General features: G+C 36.1%; 1 protein-coding gene across 3 annotated transcripts in view; it reads right to left on the reverse strand.

Moving 5' to 3' along the window:
• LOC129772788 (tyrosine-protein kinase Btk29A) overlaps positions 1-20,008 on the reverse strand; it is a 312,094-nt gene that overhangs the window by 260,874 nt on the left and 31,212 nt on the right. The window contains exon 1 of one of the 3 annotated variants that reach the window (XM_055776236.1): positions 11,143-11,179. The exons of the other annotated variants lie outside the window; for them this stretch is intronic. The gene's annotated coding sequence lies outside the window, so the exon portion shown is untranslated. Of the gene's footprint in view, positions 1-11,142; positions 11,180-20,008 lie in introns of those variants that run through there. 3 annotated transcript variants of the gene reach the window in all.

Here is a 20,008-nt window from a genome sequence, read left to right on the forward strand (position 1 = left end):
TGCAACGAAATAGAATCAGGGTGGTCTTATAGAAGTTGGACAGAGTGTATTCTATCAATGTACGTTCTGTCAACTTCACAACAAGAAATTGCAGAAAATTTAGACTAGTTACCACATCGTGTACCACAAGAGGTGAACATCGATCGTGTACCACCGATTAGTTATTACAAAAAACGTATAGAATTTCAAGTGAATGAATGTATTTGGTTGGTTAAGGATCGTTTTTCGCCCCGACGAATCATTCTTTTAAATCAGTGGTACTCAACCTTTTTTTCTAGAGGCCACAAACATGGCGATTACATGTTGTTCCATCAGCACCATTATTTCCCATTCCCCAACCACTTCAATCTACCTTCCGCAACGCATAAAAACATCAACAACAATGTGTACGTATGATGCAAAAAAAACAGAAACACTCCACCAGACGGCGTGATAATCGACGTGGCTCCTCCACCGAACAAGAGTGCAGCACTGTGTGCGACATCCAGAGATGCCAACCTTCCTGATATTTCAGGATTTCCCAGACTTCTGATACATTCCCTGATATCTCGACAAACAATCAATTCTCCCAGTTTTTTATAAAATGATCCTGACTTTTGCACTTTTTATTTTATCCGAAAAAAAAATAAAAATTTGAAAACAATCTTCAATTTTCTTTCCCCATTTGGTGAGTAAATATTCAGTCCAAAATATAAACGATAAATGCAGAGAAAATCTGAATATAGATTTTTCAGTAACAATCAAAAGACCCGGCGACATACTGGATTTTCCACTTCTGGGAGAGTTTATACCATGCTTATCAATTTTTCCACATTCCTCAAAATCGGTTGAACGACTCTTCTCTCAATTCAATCTTAATTAAGAAAAGGGAAAAAGAAAGGGAAACAATGAAAGGAACGTTAGCCATTAGCGTTAGCGTTTTGTAAAGTTTAATAAAAAAAGATACAGGTTCCGATATATTTCGCAGCAAATAATATCCCAATACATCAAATCGGTGTGTGATGTATTTAGCAGTAAGGATATTGAACAATTTATACTAAGTTGTTTGGAAAGTTTGTGGCGCCCCAGATGATGGCCAGTTCGAAACATTGCACAACGGTCCAAAAGGTGCATTTAAGTGGAAATTAGCACCTTGAGCTCTACAGTTATTCTCTAGACAAAAACTGTCTTCGACAAAGTTGTTGCATATGATAGAGCGCTTATTTTGAATTTGTCAAAAATATGGTGACCAGCATTTACGATGAAGACTTTTAAAACTTCCTAAGACAAACATTTGGTGATGCAGAACTTGTCAATATCTCAACTCTACTCTAAGTTATTGATATTTCTTCCCAAAAAATACACTCTCTTCATTCGTATGTCATTCTTTTTGCGGCAAACATAAAAAATGTTCGTTGACGGCATTCGAAAGAACATATTTGACTCTGCATAATGTGGGATTCCAAAATTATGTTATTTTTTGTGTTTGAGTAAACTAAAATTGAAATCAGGAGTTTTTAAGTGAAAACCCACCAATAACTTTGAGTAGTATTAAGATATTGACAAGTTCTGCATCGCAAAATGTTGGTAATGATAAGCTCTAAAAGTCGTCCCAAGAAAGTTTTGATGCAGAGGTTGAAATATAAAAGTTAGAGCAAAAACACGTTTTTTCATGGTGACCCTAACGCAACTTGGATAGAATACAACTTTATGGAAGATCTTTTTTTCTCTAGACGAAAACTGTCTTCGACAAAGTTGTTACATATGATAAAGCGCTCATTTCGATGTCATCAAAAATAGGGTGACCAAAATGTTCGATTAAATAAAAATATAACTTTCTTATCTATACAGGCTAGAGTCAGAGGCATAGGATAGAGAATAAAGACAAATATAGTTCGACAATGTTGTAGTCTCAATTATTTTGAGCAGCTTTGTAAAACAAAGTTTCATTTAAAGTTATTTTCAACTTTGATCTACAAATTTGCTTAAAATAACTGAGGCTAAAATATTGTCGAGCCAAATCAAACTCTATCTATCTATTAGAAAGTTATATTTTTTATTTCATCGAAAATTTTGGTAACTCTATTTTTGACCACATTAAAATGAGCGTCTCATCATATGTAACAATTTAGTCGAAGACAGTTTTTGTCTAGAGAATAGCTGTCGAGCTCTAGATGCTAATTTATGAATAACTGGGACTACAACGTTGTCGAACTATGTTTACGTCTATCTATAAAAATAAGAAAATTAGATTTTTTATTTCATCGACAACTTTGGTTACTCTATTTTTTTTACATTGAAATGAGCGCTCTATTATGTGTAACAACTTTCTCAGCAATCCAGTCTAATTGAACAATGGAACAGAAGAAATACTCTCACGCCTGAATTGCTACTGTGTACTTTACCATGTATATAGATACGAAAAAACATATAGCATTTACATAATTAAATCCGGCTCTGTTACAGATAAAATACTAATAAGCCTAGATAAATAAACAAATGGGATAAAACAAATTAAAAACCTGAACACCACTATTTTTTGTATTTTTATGTGCGTGTAGAATTATTTCTGTTTTACGATTTTAACATTTGCCCCTCGGTTTTTTTTGTATAGCGAGTCAAGAAACGCGCCGGACTATCGTCATATAAAATGTCTAAGATTCCAATTCCCAACATCTTCAAGATCATTAAGCTACTCAGGTTCCTTCAGTGGCAAACAAGTTCGACGAGACGCTGTACAAATGCTTCAAACGTTGCTCTCCTTGATAGGATATCATTGCAAAGACGCCAAAACCAAAATGGAGAAATCATCAAATAATTCTACTAGTACACATTTACAAAATGAGGGTTGTTCAGGTTTTCGAAACCAGCTTGTTCAAATTTTGATTGTTCCCCCATACTCAAAAAAATCGGGATGATTTTAAATTGCAATATATTTTTCTCCAAATTATTCGTAGAGCGATCGCTGCCTTTGCATTTCGAGCGAGTTTACACGCGTCTGATTCGCAGTGGTATATGAATATTGTACCTCGCTGTACCATTGTACCATTAGTTGTTTATTTTTGACAGCACGGTAAGTACAAAAATACACAAACAAACATTAGGTTGGGAAAAAAGAAATTATTTATGCGGGAAATTCAAAACTATATTTAATCTATTTAGGATTGTCCGATTTGCGTCAAATATGCACCGTTTTGTTGTAAACTCAAATAAATTTTGTACAAGGTTAACTCGTTGTTCTGACGAAAAACAAAAGTTTTCGCATCGATTTTATAAAGGTGCCAAAAACATGTTTTATAGTGTTTTAGAAAATATTCTGTAATTTTTCAAATATTGCAGTAAATTCTAATGATAATGAGTTCTAATGATAAGTTTTAATATTTTGTCTATTAACCCTTAGCATTAAAATGTACTGTTGATTGCTCGCTGTCTAGAGCGGCATTGAAACACTGAATTTATTGAATGTCAAAGCTAAGTCAGTATCCCTTAACAAAATTACATCTCCAACGTTCCCAAAAACACAATTCTACAAAGAAATAATCCACAATTTATACTATGCAGTACCTTTCGCAGAAAATCCGAGCCAAATCGGTTGTATAACCACCGCCACAGCAACCGCTGCGGAACAAATTTTCATCTTCAATTTTCCTTCGAAGAACTCACACCGCTGGAAAATATTCTTTTACATCAGGCTTGAAATACGTCGCCCTTTGACACCGCTTCTAATCCCACAGTCTATACTCAAATTCACGAAAATTGAAGGATCGTTCGGAAAAAATTACCAATAAGTCATTTTTCCCATTAGTCATACAGCTCACATCCAGACAGCAACAGCAGTGAGGTTTTTCAAATGACTCTCAAGGCCGAGATTTTAGTTTCCCATGCCAGTCTTTTTCAAGGCTAGAGGCAAATGAACCGAGAAAATTTAAACCTTTATAACTCAAAACATCAGCATCAAAATCACCAATAGGAGGATCTTCGAAGTCTTACTGGACATGCACACTACTAAGCGAACAATCGTGAGCTCAAAACTCAAGGCCCTCAATCAATCATCTTTGAGTGTTCTTCTAGCTACCATGTCAATCATTAAGTAACGGTGATCCAGCTTCTCTCCATTCACAAACGTTCTGCTGATTGCAGCAAGAAACATCGCTAATTGGTGCTATTAATAACACGATATTGAAAGTCTCATATCAACTGTCCTTTATCGTACTACCCACCTGTGAACAGTGGAACAATATACTCTTAGGCCGGAAACGCGACATTGTGTAATTTACCACATGTTTTCGAAAAGTTAAAAATATACACGAAAAAAGCCGGCTCTGTTACAGCTGAAGTGCTAATGAGCTTAAATGAAATAAAACTATGGGATAAAAAAAACATCACCAATAGGTCCGAACATACTCATAAACGCAAACGCTTCTCCAGCAAAAAATTATAAAAATCAATTCGGTTTTTATTACATAGGATATTATTTTAGAATGCTTCGAAATTGTTGTAATAACTTTTAGTAGGAAGTTTTGGTGTTCCTGAAAATATCAATGGTTTGTGGATGTTACATTGGACGTTATGACTGCCCCTGTTTGCACATTGGACATATTACGTTTCACGATAAGAATTTGAAACTAACAATCGAAACATCAGCATTTAATTCTAAAGACAGATTATTATTGTCATCACTCGTTGAATTGCACTGACATAGATAACAACACTTGAAAGAAACAAAAACTCAAAACGACCGAAGTACGACTTCGTGTTGTTTTGATTGCTTTGTTACTTCGGACGTTTCGAGCGTCGGAGGAAAGAGGCGTCTGAAGTAACAGCCGAGAGCTTAAAATCCGAATCTGTACATTGGATATTTTTTGCATCGGCGATTAAAAGATGAAGAAGATAGATACGTGAACGATTGTTTTTGTAATGCATTCAATGATTGAAAACTAATAGCGTGCATCCATTAACTCGGTTTGTTTACATTTGTTACATAGGACCTTTTCAAAAGTTACGCGAGATTTGTGTCCTTATTTCTAATGTACGCAGCGTACTCAGCATTATTTTTTTCATCTTGTCGCCCACTGTAGAAACAGGCGGTTATATCCGCTATCTAGTTTTGAGAAAACAATTTAAATTAATAAGTTATTATATATATTATACCAGCTGACCCGGCAAACGTTGTTTTGCCATAAAAATTATTTCTAGTGAATATGTTGGTTGTTAAATAAAAAATAACTAATGTATTGTAAGTGTGTTTAAACATTATAACGATCTACATATACGTGAAAAGTTCGTTACTCTTGTGTTTGACATACCGAGGAATAGAGCGCCAAGTCGATGGCGATTGAAAAAAAACACAAAACATTCTTTGTATTCCATTCCCGATGTATTTCATTAACGAATCTTAAGTGAAAAAAGGAATATATTGTTGTCGTAAAGTAGACAAATTAAATGAAGAATATCAATATAAATTTCGTTGTTGCAAATGTATTTGTTGCTCTTCATCGAACCACAGAACTCAACGTTATTATGAGCATTGATTGTTTTGCTCAGCTGAGGCGAATATGGCACTCCCGAACGATTTTCCATGTCAATGTCTGCGTTGTTAATTTTTTTTTTGTTAATTTTTATATCTGCCTTTATCAGTTTTTAGTAGTTGATATATTGTACATCCACCTAAGGTTGCAGTCGTGTCGTTGGTGAAATCTTTAAGGAAATGCAGTGTACATTTTCCATCTGCCATGCAAGGCTATAAAAGTTTTAGATTACCGCACGGTCATGAACCATGTTCGTGGTAACAATATCAAACAATCACCCGACCTGACCTGGAAGCAGTTTTAAGTTGTTGAAATTTGAATGAAAATTGTTATTCGATGTTGTTTCAATTCTTAGTAGACATAGTCCTGACCCTAATTTAACTATTTATTTATTGATCTTTTTGCATTTCAACCAAAATATCATTCAGAATATAAAATAATTATCAGAGACTATTCTCGTTCAAGATACCTGCAGAGAATGTATTATTCTGCTACACAGAAAACACAATAGAGCCATAATTCATTTAATTTTTTTGTTTTAGAAGCGTGTCTATTTCACTCGAAAATTCATAACAATTTATGCTTCACAGAAGTGGAACACGAAGCACAATGACTGGAATTTTTGAGTAAATTACACTATCGATTTCCTCAGGGCGTATTTTGTTGATTATACAAATTAAAAATGGGCATATGAGGTAAACCTAATTTTTTGTAATTTTGCCATCCAGCCGAATAAATTCAGCAAGGTGTGGAACCGAATACATGTAACGTTGTAATGAATCTCATTCTACATTTTATTATTATTTTTTTTTTTGAACACACATTCTGTAATATCATGACAATGCATGTGTTTGGACCTGGCAATATCAAAGGCTGCGTCGGCATTCTCATGATAGCGTCTGGTAAGTGAGTATATTTTTCCTCACACCGCTTCTGATTGTTTAGAATCGCAGTCGTTCGCTCTCTACCTCTATATCGTTCGCAATTCATTATACGTTGAGATGGTGAACGTTAGGAACATTAGAAACATTAGTACCATTGAAGAAGTAGATGGAGAGTGTCGTTTGAACGGTGGGTGTCAACGATGAACTCCAGATTGTTGTTTCTTCTTCGAATCACAGTTTCTCGCGTCATTGTGCAGTCGCCCACCATGACTCCAGCAATGTGTTCAACGACATACACATTGAATGTACACATGTGTTCTCCAGCCGGTGTTATATTAGAATTGATGAAAATAACGTGATCGTCACCTTGCAAACCGAGCATGTATGATATGAAGAATTTCAATAATTCATTATGTTTATTAAAAAAGTTTTCCAGCTCGCTGGCAATACGCATGACTTTAGCGCATGTGAAGATGAATGTGTTCAATGAAGTGAACTTAGCGCCATCTGTCATTTAACAACGTAAATAAATTCGCTCTCTTTGAAAAACAAACTACGGGTCGATTATTTGAATATTATTTATACCAAAATACTAAAATCGCGATTAAAAATAGGAGATGGGGGTGAACCTTTGAGGTTATATGTATTTTTATGCAAAATTTGAGAAAAAATAGAAATCAAAATTATTTAATTTTTTTTTTGCATAGAGCCACCCTAATCGGTATTAAACATATGGTAATTGGTACCCTATTGCTATCATATATAGTTTACGTCCTATTCTCATGCCTACCAAGTTTTTTGTACATAATTTCTTGAAAATCGTTCGAGCCGTTTCGGAGGAATTCGACGACCATCGTGACACGAGATTGTTATATATAAGATGTAATGATTAAATTTGAAAAAAAGTTTAAAATAGATAAAAGAAGATCGAAATTGCACTGAGGTGTGAGTTCTTTCATTCACGATACACTATCGACTTCCGAAGAGATTTAATTTTCAGACTTCGCGTTGGGCAAAATCCCCGTCTGTGGAAATTGGTTGCACGCTGGCTGGAACAGGACTAGAATTAAATTGAAGAAATTAGGTGCGTATTAATAAATAAAATAAAAATATTCTCTTGTGTTTTGTAATTACGCGTCAGTGCAAGCTCTGCACTGACGTTGGTTCGTGCATATTCACAGAATGCATATATAAAATAGGAAATTAGTGTGACAGGGCGAGCACAAAGTTCATAGTCCCCTTTATTCCGCGCGGTGAGTGACGTGAGATTGCAAAGTTTACTGCTTTATTCTGGAAGCCACCTAACTTTTTAGCTCCTTTTTGACGCTCGAGTCGATAACAAATGAGGACACGACTTCAAATCTCACCTAGTGACGAACTATAGTCACGCCATTCGCCTACGGGAATGCAGTCACTTGAGCCATCTCACGTCATTCTCCGCGTGGAATAAGGGGGAGTGTTTTCGCTGCCAGCAGACGACATACATCAACCGCTGATCAATCACAACTTAGATGAATTTGCAAACAGGTACCCATAACTATAGTTTTTTGTGATTACAATAATTAATTTTCAAAACAGTTTATGGACTATCGAAACAAATTTATGATTCAATAAGTAACAAACAACACTCCTACACCTTTTATCTACCGAATGAAGTAATCCAATGATGCTGCCAATTGTAAGTAATAATTTTTTTTTCGGCTTCTATCGGCTTCATATCTTTTTGAAAACAGCGAGAATCGCAACGGAACATTCGCCTCCGAAATAGAATAACTGTTCGAACAGTTTACTGTCAAAATATTACAGAATCGACCAGCACTAGGGTAAAGTTTATGGTGCCCCGAGAAAATCGAGCTTAGAACAATACCCATCTATCATTCTGCAGATTTTTGATGTCAAAACTCACTGGCTGTCAATATTTTCAAAAGAATCTGCTCCCTCGCAAGAAAGTTGAAAGGTATTTCTTTGCCTGAGTTTGCAAACTCTAATCCATGTTCGGTGACACACTTCACTAACAAGGTACTGGAGAAGATTCGCAATCGAGTCAACGTTTTCTGATTTTTTTTAACTTTATTGTTTATTTGACAGGCTTGTTTATTTGTTCTTTATAGAGCCAAATTCGGCATAAAAAATTATGCTTTTTTATTCTATAGAAACAGGTCTGAAGTAGTATATTTATCGCCCGATAATTTACATATGAAATTAATAAAATAGTATGTAATCTGATGAAAGATATGTTGATGTTATCCTGCTTCGAAACATCATACAGTGACTCAAATCCGTAATCGTACTCCACCATGCAGATCTCTTTTCCCTTCCTTTGAGAGTCGAAAACAAGCTTTCGGAACATTTCATTTAGAGAAAGACATAGTGTCATATGAGAGTTAAAAGGTTTGCTATCTGTTTTCAGAATAATGGTTTTTATTTCTCTACAAATGGCGAATGTATGTGCTAATGTATGAAAATTGACTCAAACTCATATTCGTACGCTTGTTGAAATCTCAACTCAATTTCGAATGCGTTGACCAAATTCCGAATTCCATCATTAGTATGGTATCCCTTGTTCATTGCAACTATCTTTAGCTGACTTTAGCCTTATCTACGTTTTTTTTGTGTATCCGGAAGGAATATTCATCAGTTTTTTCATCGAGTGTGTTCTAAAATCATTGTTTTTAGAAATTTCATGGTTTCTAAATTTCCTACACAGATAACTTCCTTATTTTTTTACTGTCATTGATGCCAGAAGATTGTGGAGGAATATCAATAACTTTTGAGTAATTGTAATGTAACCATGTACGAACTTTATATGTCAGGAACTCTGTGTCATTGTCTTGGCAAAACTTGAATTGAAGTTTGTTATGTGCCTAGGAAGGGCAACTTGAATGCCTGAGCACAGAGGGACAAACCGTTTCTCAGCAAAAAAAAAATCAGTAACTCCAATTTGATTTTTCCAAACAGCATGAAACATATCAATGTCTTACTGGTAAGATGTTATTCCGTAGATGAGTCCAAATTCAATATTTTTGACTCCGATGGTTATCGTTTCGTATGGAGGAAGCCAACAATGAATTGAAAGTAAAAAATCTCAAAGCAACGTTTGAACGTGGTGGTGGTGGAGGGGTGGTATGAGGGTGCATGTATAAGCAATTTGGTTTTCATCGATGGTATATTGAACCAGAATGACTTGAACATCCTGAAGGAAAATATGAAGCAGAGTGTCAACAAAATGGGATGGAATCGAGGATTCAAGTCTTGCCAAGACAATGACCCAGAGCTCAAGACATATAAAGTTCGCACATAGTTACTTTACAATTGCTCAAAAGTTATTGATATCCCTCCACAATCTTCCGGCATCAATCCCAGTAAAAAAGTAAGGAAGTTATCGGTGTAGGAAATTTGAAAACCATCAAATTTCTAAAAACAATGATTTTAGAATCCACTTGATGAAAAAAAATGATAAATATTCCTTCCGAATACACCAAAAACTTAGTAGATAAGGCTAAAGTCAGCTAAATATAGTTGCAATGAACAAGGTATACCATACTAATAATGAAATTCGGAATTTGGTCAACGCCTTCGAAATTGAGTTGAGATTTCAACCAGCGTACGAATATGAGTTTGAATCAATTTTCATACACTAGCACATACATTCGCCATTTCTAGAGAAATAAAAACCATTATTCTGAAAACAGATAGCAAACCTTTTAACGCTCATATGACACTATGTCTTTATCTAAATAAAATGTTCTGAAAGCTTGTTTTCGACTTCCAAAAGAGATCTGCATGGTAGAGTACGATTACGGATTTGAGTCACCGTACATATTACACCATAGTCAAAATACAAAACAGCGACCAATTCGAAAGATGAAGATAAATGGCGTCATGATGTACGATCGATCACACCACCGACAATGCTACAAATATCCGAAAAACAACTTTCGTTTCCACCTAAAATCTATATCACTTCCGTTCCCACAAACCGAAAACAACTCGATTGTTTTTGGGATATTTTCAGCAAATTACTATTCTTAGCTTGTTTGGCGAGCAGCCAGCTGCCAATAGAAAAAAATGGCTCCCCACCAGACTTGGCTGTCGGCCAACTAAATACATCTAAATGCTGAAGTTCCGGGGAGACAGCACGTTCACAAGCGATTTCGGAACATCCCTTGACCTCGCATAATGCATTTCAGATTAGTTGTGTTTTTGCGGACTAATTCGCTGGTGTCATAAACCCATTGTGGGTTTCACATATGGGTGTGTGGGATGGATGCGAGGACATCCTGCCGACAAGAACTCGATTAAATTTTCATCCGTTTAACCTCAATGCTGGAAGTTCTACCGCTACAAGCGCACTTGTAATTAAACTTTGACATCTGCTGAACAACAAACGCCGCTGGAAGTGGTAAACACTGAACCATGTGGGTGGTGCTTTCAATCACCCACTTCTAAACCGTTTATGAGTTTGATACAATCTCTCTATCTCTCTCTCTCATCGTCGCGTATGTTCGAATGTGAATGGGGTGGGGACTGCCCAGACGGACAGCGCAAAAGTTCAATATCCTAGCAGTAACGATAATGGTGATAATAATAATAATAAGTATAAACCCAGTATACTGAGTACGCGAGTACATTCAATTTGTAGTGGGACGAGCGTGTCCTAAATAGAAAGAAATTTCCAGTTTTCTATGCATGGATGGAAGTGGTAAGGACTTGAAAAAAACTCAAATGATGGATCTCGATTTTAGACTAACCTCGCCACAACGGATCCAGTTGTCTCGGACTGCAGCTAATCCCAAAAAGTTGCTGTAAATCACATTCAACTTGTGGCCATCTAATACTTCAGTCGAATTTAAGAGCCCTCAATAAATTCACTTCACGGATGGCGGATGGCTGTATTAGATAGATTCCATCCCAACCAAGAGAACACTTCGATTTATCTTATTGCGACTTGATCTTAACTCCGGGCAACCCAACCCGTCTGATACTCTACGAGATCACTTTTCACCTTTTTCTTCAATTTCACTGTGAACAACCGGACACATTAGCTTTCTCCGTTTCATAAAGGGACCATCATTTCACAATGGCGGGTGGGATATTCACACTTCCTAAAACCAATAAATCACTCCACCTGCAGCATATCGAATCGCATCGAATGCATCGAGCAAACCTGGTGAAAATTTTCCAACGCTTTGTTGTATCCAAATCGAACCAAACCTTCGAAAATTCACGAACGCACGACAGGATTCCGTGAAACAGTATGGACAAAACAACAAAACTGATTCCTAGCGGCGAATTTGCAGCCGCAACGATAGGGCGGCTCCTTGTGATACGTTCGGTTTTCACCGTGCCAACACCAACACCAACAGCACCATCCAATATCCGTGACAGAGGGAAAATCTGGCGAAAATCCGACTCCACCAACACAACCGAGCGAACGTGCGCGCAATAACAAACATATCGGTGCATACCGTGAACAGGAGGGCATGAAGTGCGCCGATGAAAGTGCCGAGGGCTTGCCGAGGAAAATCTAAACAACATCCTGCGTGTTTGTTTGAGTGTAAGGACCAAAGCCGGAGAGCCGTCTGAGAGCGAAATGTTTTCTCATTTTTCATTGAGATATTTCCACCCTATTTCGGTGTTGTACGATATGGGGGAAAGTTCACTCACCGAAAGTTGATATCTGCAAAAATTCCTCCCCTGGCCGCGGAGCTTTTTTTCCATCCTGCGGGAGAACGTAACATAACCATATGATTCCCGTTTCAAGTCGTATTGGTTTGTGAGGGGATAAAAGGTAAATAGACCACATGATTCGTGTGTTGACTTTGAGCAGTACAATCCATTAAATAGCGTGATCCCACTTCCGAGTTGTAGGATGCGTTCTGAAGGAAGCTTTTTCAGAGTATGTATAACATAACGGTTGCGCCACCTGTTATGACTTATAATAGTTCAAATTTTATGGAAAGCAGATGATTAGAGTAGGAAGAAGAAATTAATAATGTATATTCGTAGTTTTCTAAAATGTCAACAAATCAGATTTTGTGAAACCCGATGATAATCCTGTGTTTTGGATGTTGCTAGCAGAATAGTAGGGGAAACAAGGGTAGAATCGTCACCCCTCTAATTTTCCCAGTTAGAAGCAATTTGTTGCAAATTTTCCGATGTAACCTAAACACACTTATCATTTCTTACTCTTCCAGTCAACCTACAGCTGCGGAATTCACTTTGCTCTCAAAACAAACAAAACAAAATTTCGCTAGTAGAATTTAAGTGTTTTAGTCGAAAAACTCGATACTTCTGTGAGCCTTATTCATATTAGATCATTGTTCAGTGTATTTTGTGAGACGGTAGGTGGTTTTGTTGCCTATCGATGCTCGAAAACTTCGTCCAATTTCGAGTCCACTCGGGGTAACACCGACACCTTCAGTCAGGGTAAAACCGACATCTGGTTTGTATTCCATTGAAAGAATAAATGCGGTAAACTTTTTGTAGATGCCTCGTGTTTATATTTGGAAGATTTTGGAGAACAAGAGAGCTGGACTGATAAAACAGTCGAAACGTTGAACAGGGTATGTCAAAAAAAAAAAGGTCTGGCAGAGCGTCAACGCTCCCGTGGATGCTCACCCAAGCTGGGATCAAAACTCTCGTGTTTACTCCGGACCAGGAGCAGGAATTCCACTTAATCTTGCTCGCCTGCTTGATCTTGAGAAACGTCTGGCTTTTAAATTGACCAGATAAAAAACAACGTGCAACATCCTTTCAATACAAAAAACATAAGTGCTTTTCGTATTGGAAATCAATTTGTTTGCTTTTTATTATTCAAAATCTGAGCGTTTCTAATATACCTATCTCTACGAACACGCGTCAATTTGACGCGTGGACGAATACATACAACAACACTTTGTATACTATGAAAAGATGAAAGTTAAAGATGAAAATATGTTCAATCGAGGTTCACGATGACATAGTAATTGATACTGAATCAAAAACTATTTTAGTATTTAATTTTTCAATACCCGAACTAAGCAACTGAATTTTTAAAAATCTCTTCGCACTCTCATATCAATTGATATTCTGTGTTTCGTTCTTACTATTCTTGCTTCTCGGCAACAGTTGTTCATCGTTTGTTTCATTTCAGATAACGATATCGGATAACGAAGATAACGGATTGAAGTATTGTCGGTACGGACCTGTAATGCGACACGAATAATTGATCATTTTCGCCTTTAATTGGACATTTTTGTGAATATCCAGTATGGGACCTAATTTATGGATCTTGATTGCATGTCGATACTGTACCACTGTATTCGAGAATGTCCAATTACAGGTCACAATCGCCTCTAATGTGCCACTGAGTGGTGCCGCGGTATGTCAAATTAGAGGTAACTTACTGTATATAGATAGAATATACAATAGTTGAAAAGAGATTATGTAACGATTTGCTGTTGTTGTTTTTATTGAAGTGGCTTTAAAAACAGAATTCTCGCCACTGCTGTAACGATTTGATATTGGAAGAATCCTGGGAGGTCTTGGAAATATATGGAAATCCTAAGGATGTGTTTTACCATGATTTCCCGTATGTATTTTCTCGATTTTACATATGAAAAATTTTATGCCAACACGATTGGCCATTAGGAATTTCTCAGATTAGATTGAACATTGTGGGTGTAAAGATATGGGTCATTTAAGCAACTTTGTATACTTGAAGTATTCAAAAAAGAATAAGACTATTCTTTAAAGAGGGCCGATGTTTTTTCTTAAATTTTTACAAAATTTTATAGCTCCAAATCCTATCAAATACCAAACCAAATTTCATAAAAAAATCCCAAAAAAAATATTTTAGTTACACTGGAAAAAAATATTTCAAAAATTGAAGTTCATTTTTCTTAAAAACGAATTTTTTTTCAATTCTCAAAAAATTTATATGAATTGCCCTTAAAATTTCCAACAGGTCATCAGAAGATGGACACTTTTACACAGAAGGCGTTTTTCTAATAACAATTTCTTCATGTTTTCTTTGGAAAAATGACAATTAATACTAATTTTGTGTAATGTTTTGAATAAATATAGATTTTTTTTAAATTTTTTTTCAATGATTTTTTTTAATGTTTGATATTTTTTAATGAAAATATAAATATTTTCATACATTTCATTCTTTAACCAAAATTTTGTAGTTCTCTCAGCATTCAAATGTTATATTTTTTTTTAATTTCTGGTTTTTTCTCAACTTTTTAAAAAAATATATAACTTAAAAACAATAAAACCTACATGAATTTAATTTTTCAACAAGGAAACAAGTGCAACAAGAAAAAAACATCGGTCTCTTGTGCTATTGATAACACAACAATGATCATATCAATTGTCTCCGCTGTTCGGTCTGCTGAACAATGCAAGAACACTTTTACACGGAAGGCGTTTTTCTAACAACAATTTCTTCAGAAAATTGTTAATTTTTCAATCAAAAATATTAAGCAAATTGCAAAAAAAAAAATTTCATTGAAACAAATTTTTTTTTCCTCAAAAACATGTTTTTTTTTAATTTTTAACAACAAGTTACCCATACATCGGAGGAAAGGCATTGCTACAGGAAAAAAGTTTTCCTAACAACAACTTTTTCATGTTTTCTCTAAAAAAAATACTATTAATGTTTAACTCGTAACATTTTAGTGTGTAAATTATCGCGGTTGACATATTCTGCAAACTTTTTTCTATTTAGCATCAAGTCAATAACATGTCAAATGCGAGAACACATACACACAAAAATGTGAGGAGGAGTTTCTCAGGAGTCCCCGTATAAACATGCCATATGTTCTAGAAACTATAAAAGATGGAAAGTTGACGTCTTCGACAAAAGTACATATTTTAATGAGATCTAAAACTGTCGAATACACTACATCGCTATTTTAACTTTAAATAAAATCTGAGTTAGTTGTAATTTTTCAAAGAAAATATGGAACAGTTGTTATTAGAAAAACTTTTTCCCTGTAAAAGTGCCCATCTTCCGATGTACGGAAGACCTCTTGGGCCACTTATATAATATTTTTTTGGAATTAAAAAATCCTTTTAAGATAAATGAATTGAAAATTTAAAAAAAAAACCAGCGTGATTTTATTTGATTTGGATATTTTCCCAATTTTCTATATATCATTCTTTGGACAAAATTTTCTAGATATTATAGTTTATGTGTTATAATTTTTTTTTAAATAAAATAAACTTGGACCTTTATCAAAAAATAGTCTAATTCTTTTTGAATATTTCAAGTATGCGAAGTTGGTTCAATGACTTCAATCTTGTCGAAACGGATCCCACGAAGTGTTGATTTGAGTTTCGGAAATAAATCACACACGCCATTAAAAAATCATAAAAGTCGCACCAATGTCTCGTTGCCAGCAATTATGCGTTGGATGAACGTGGGATCAGAATGTGATCGTCCAAGCATTGTTTGCGATGTTTCTAGTCTTTTGGAGAAAATTGAGTCCTTTTGGCACTGCGACTTTTCTCGTGCTCAAAACATCAACCAAAATATGAGAAACGGACTCGTGAGGGATATTTAATTCACAGGCTAGCTCTCACGAACTTAAATGACGGTATCAGCGCACTACTCCTTTTATTTTTTGTTTTTATCAGTTGAAGAGATGGCTAGTCTTCCTTGTACGTGGAAAATCGTTATCTCTTCTCGGCCGTCTTCGAATGCCTTATATCATTTATACATCCATGTTTTCAACATAGTTGTATCTCCAAATATATTCCGCAACTTTTTCAATGTTTCGACACAAGAAATATTATATAAATTTTATATTTTTTAGAAATATTGAGATCTTCGTAGCCACATTGACTGCGTGTTCGCTTACTAAGCAATCGATCGTGAGCTCAAAACTCAGAGTCCTCAATTAACCTTCTTTGTGTTGTTATAGAATAACTACTCCCACGCAACAATCATCATGAAGGCTCTGCTATTGCGAAAGCTCTGCTTGCAAGAAGAAAAAAAAACATCGGGCTCTTATGCTATAATAACACAACAATGATCATATCAACTGTCTCCGCTGTCCGGTTTGCTGGACAATGCAATAACAGAAAGAATACTCTTACGCCCAAATGGCTACTTCAGTGTAATTTACCATATGTAATAGAACAGATGGAACATTCTTACGTCTAAAGGACTACTGTGTAATTTACAATTTCTAGAAACCATAAACATATAACATGTACACGATTGAAGTCCGGCTCTATCAAAGCTAAAATGCTAATGAGCCTGAAAAAAATTATCCAAATCTGAAATCGTCGAGCAAAAAAAAATTATTCTTAATGACGCTGTCAACAAACTAAATGACAGATTGCGCTCAAAATTGACATTAAGACCATTGACAGTAGTACCAACTTGAAAAAAACTAAATTGAAAAAAATCAGCGGAAAGATTTGAAATCACAAATTCCCGGTTTATATTTGACAGAGTGTAGAACATATTTTTGTAGCAGTTACCGTTTTTGAATCGTATCCATTTATACAAAAATGTGGAAAAAAAGTAAAAAGTTGTTGTTAAAAGAATTTTATAATCATTAGAGCAACTTCTAAAATGCAGTGGCGTCTTGCTCGCCTGTTCAAGCTATTCATAGGACAGGTAGACAATCTCAGGAAAAAAAAGATTTTTTTTTCTAATCATTTCACATTTGTAGCATGGATGAGTTATTATCGAAAGTAGATTATTCGTTATTTGTATATAATCCTGAATATCCATGTATTCTTTTCTGTTTGGGTGAAACTTCTCCACCGTGAAGAATGTAACCTGATGGCCACACTTGACTACACCTCACAACCCGCATATAACATAACACAACACTACGAAATATGAAGCTATCCGTTCAGTGAGGCCGGAAAAGCACTCGCCGTACTTCCTTGAGAGAATACGAGAAATTTTGAGTGCTTTATCCAGACGCTGTTATGTCATTACCTTTGTCTGGGTCCCTTCACATTGCTCAATTCCGGGTAATGAGAGGGCTGACTCATTGGCAAAGGTAGGTGCAATTGAAGGCGATATATATCAGCGTCAAATCGCCTTCAATGAATTTTATTCATTAGTTCGCAAAAATACCATCGCTAACTGGCAACTCAAGTGGAATGAAGATGAATTGGGCCGGTGGTTTCACTCGATTATCCCAAAGGTAAGCCTCAAACCGTGGTTCAAAAGTCTGGATTTGGGTCGGGACTTTATTCGCACCTTCTCCCGACTCATGTCCAATCACTGTTCGTTAGATGCACTACTCTTCCGTTTCAATCTTGCCAGCAGCAATCTCTGCGTTTGTGGCCAAGGTTATCACGACATTGAGCACGTTGTTTGGTCGTGCGAGGTGTATCTGGTCGCCAGATCGAATTTAGAAAACTCCCTTCGGGCCCGAGGAAGACAGCCCAATGTGCCGGTGAGAGATGTGTTGGCTCGGTTAGACCTTGATTACATGTCCCATATATATGTTTTCCTTAAAGCTATAGATCTTCGTGTGTGATTGTCCCTACATCCTTATACCCTCCTTTCCTTCCTTTGCGGGTAATTCGTCCCCTTGCTATAAATAGTAGAATAAGTTGAAATGTAAATAAACTATAGATATACGAATAGATTTAAGAATTGAGTGCTCATCAACATTGTTACAATTTCCTTATATCCCATCCTTCTCCTAAAAATATGTCACCCTTCTAAACTCGAGTACACCGCGAGTAATCGGTTTTCCACCTTACTAACCATAGATGTAAGAAAATTGTTTATATATATATATATAGTTTTAAAATATATTTAAGAATTCGGCTCCTTTAAACTTAAGTAACTGAGCCTGTAAAAATAAACGAATTAATAAAAAAAAAAACACTACGAAATAGGCAGTAATGACTATCGGGTTCAAACCTTTCATCTGAACCCACCGTCATTCAAACACTTTCCTACATCTTCAAGTGCGACAGATTAAACACAGTCAGCTATATATGAAGCGATCACTACTACTAATAAATTACTTAAAAAATTTATTTGGAGTTCAAAATTCTATGATGAACGGAGCCGATGTAAACGATAGGAAACAACGAAGGGGAATGATTCGAAGTCTCCGTGAACAAAGAAAAAAGAAGAAGAAGAGGAACTAAGAGGAATACCTGCCTAGAGCATAAATAATGGATTGAGGCAAACTTTCAGTTCATTCGCGTCCACAGCTCAATCCGAAACGAACAAGGAAGAACAAGCGATGTTCAATGCTTCGTGAACATCATGTTCATTGCTTCGTGAACATCGCTTGTTCTTCCTTATTTTGCGTCACCACATGTCTTCGTTTCGGATTAAGCTGTGGACGCGACCAAATTACTCACTCGCTGATGTCTCTGACATTACAATCATTGCATCAAACTGACGCCATTCCATTAAGGTTCTGAACTACACAATTGTGTCGGGAATCGTCAAACTAAACTATCATCGGCTCACTGAGAAAATAATTGTTCAGGAATTTTGTGTGTGATATGTTTTCGCATGACAGTAGGAAAACTATCTCCACCAAGGATGACAGCTAAGCTAATCGAGACCGGAAATATTAATAGAAAGGGTTTCTGTTGAGAAGAACGTAAAGCGGAGATAAGTGTGCGTATATTCAGTTGCTTAAAGCCATCGATATATATGGCTTTGTGTGTGTACGTGCGTGCTTCATAACCCGTATGTACAAATAACATCTTCGCTACGCTGCAACCCCAATTGTATCTACTCCAGTGTGCATTGGCCCTGTCGCGATGCAGCAATCACCTCATGTTATGATGGAGGATTGTTTGGTGATGCAAATTATGCAACCCTGATAATAAATATAAACAAAGAGGGAGGTAGCGGAAAAGGAATATTTGCGCTAGGGTATGAATAATGGATCTCTGCTGAGGCAAATATTCAGACTTTTTTCATTCGAAGCAGAAGCAGTCATTATGGAGGCTTCGTTGGTGCCTTTGACATTGCATCAATGCATCGAACTGAAACTATGGCCGAGCAGGCGTTGATGTTGTGCGCCACATAATTATTTGAGGAATATCAAGCTACACCATAGTTGTGTTGTGAGTTATTTGGGTTCGCGTGCCAATCGCAAAGCTGCCTTCAACAAGGATGGTATTTGCGCTAATCTTGATCATAATGAACCAATGTAACTCTTTTCGAGGTTGTTGAGATTAACAGACAGAATTTATTTCGTTTATTTAGTGACCAAGAAAGTAAATGTCGTTCTAGAATTTTACATGTGATTGGGTTGAGAAATGAAAAAGTAATGCTACTTTTTTCGAGACCAGTAATATGAACAGTAGCGTCTGTTTTGAGAATAGCGCAAAAATGATGAGAAGTATTTATATTCTTAGTCGCTTCAAGCCACCAATGTATGACCTTGTATGCATGCTATGTCGAACGCTTGTTTGGTGCTGGTTGGTTTTCGCAAAGTTTGAATGGATTCTAAGAAAGTGCTGCCAACCACAGACCACAGTTGAGGAAAAAAAATCATCCCAAAACACTAGCCCATCGTTTGTTTGTCTTCAGTTAGAGAATACTGCTTTCATTCATTGAATTATGCTGTCCAGTAGTAGAAAGTTCAAGGGTGTAGGTATGTTTGACAATTGTCACTGAGC

Source organism: Toxorhynchites rutilus, chromosome 3 (genome assembly GCF_029784135.1).
Source record: "Toxorhynchites rutilus septentrionalis strain SRP chromosome 3, ASM2978413v1, whole genome shotgun sequence".
Taxonomy (NCBI): Eukaryota; Metazoa; Arthropoda; class Insecta; order Diptera; family Culicidae; genus Toxorhynchites; species Toxorhynchites rutilus.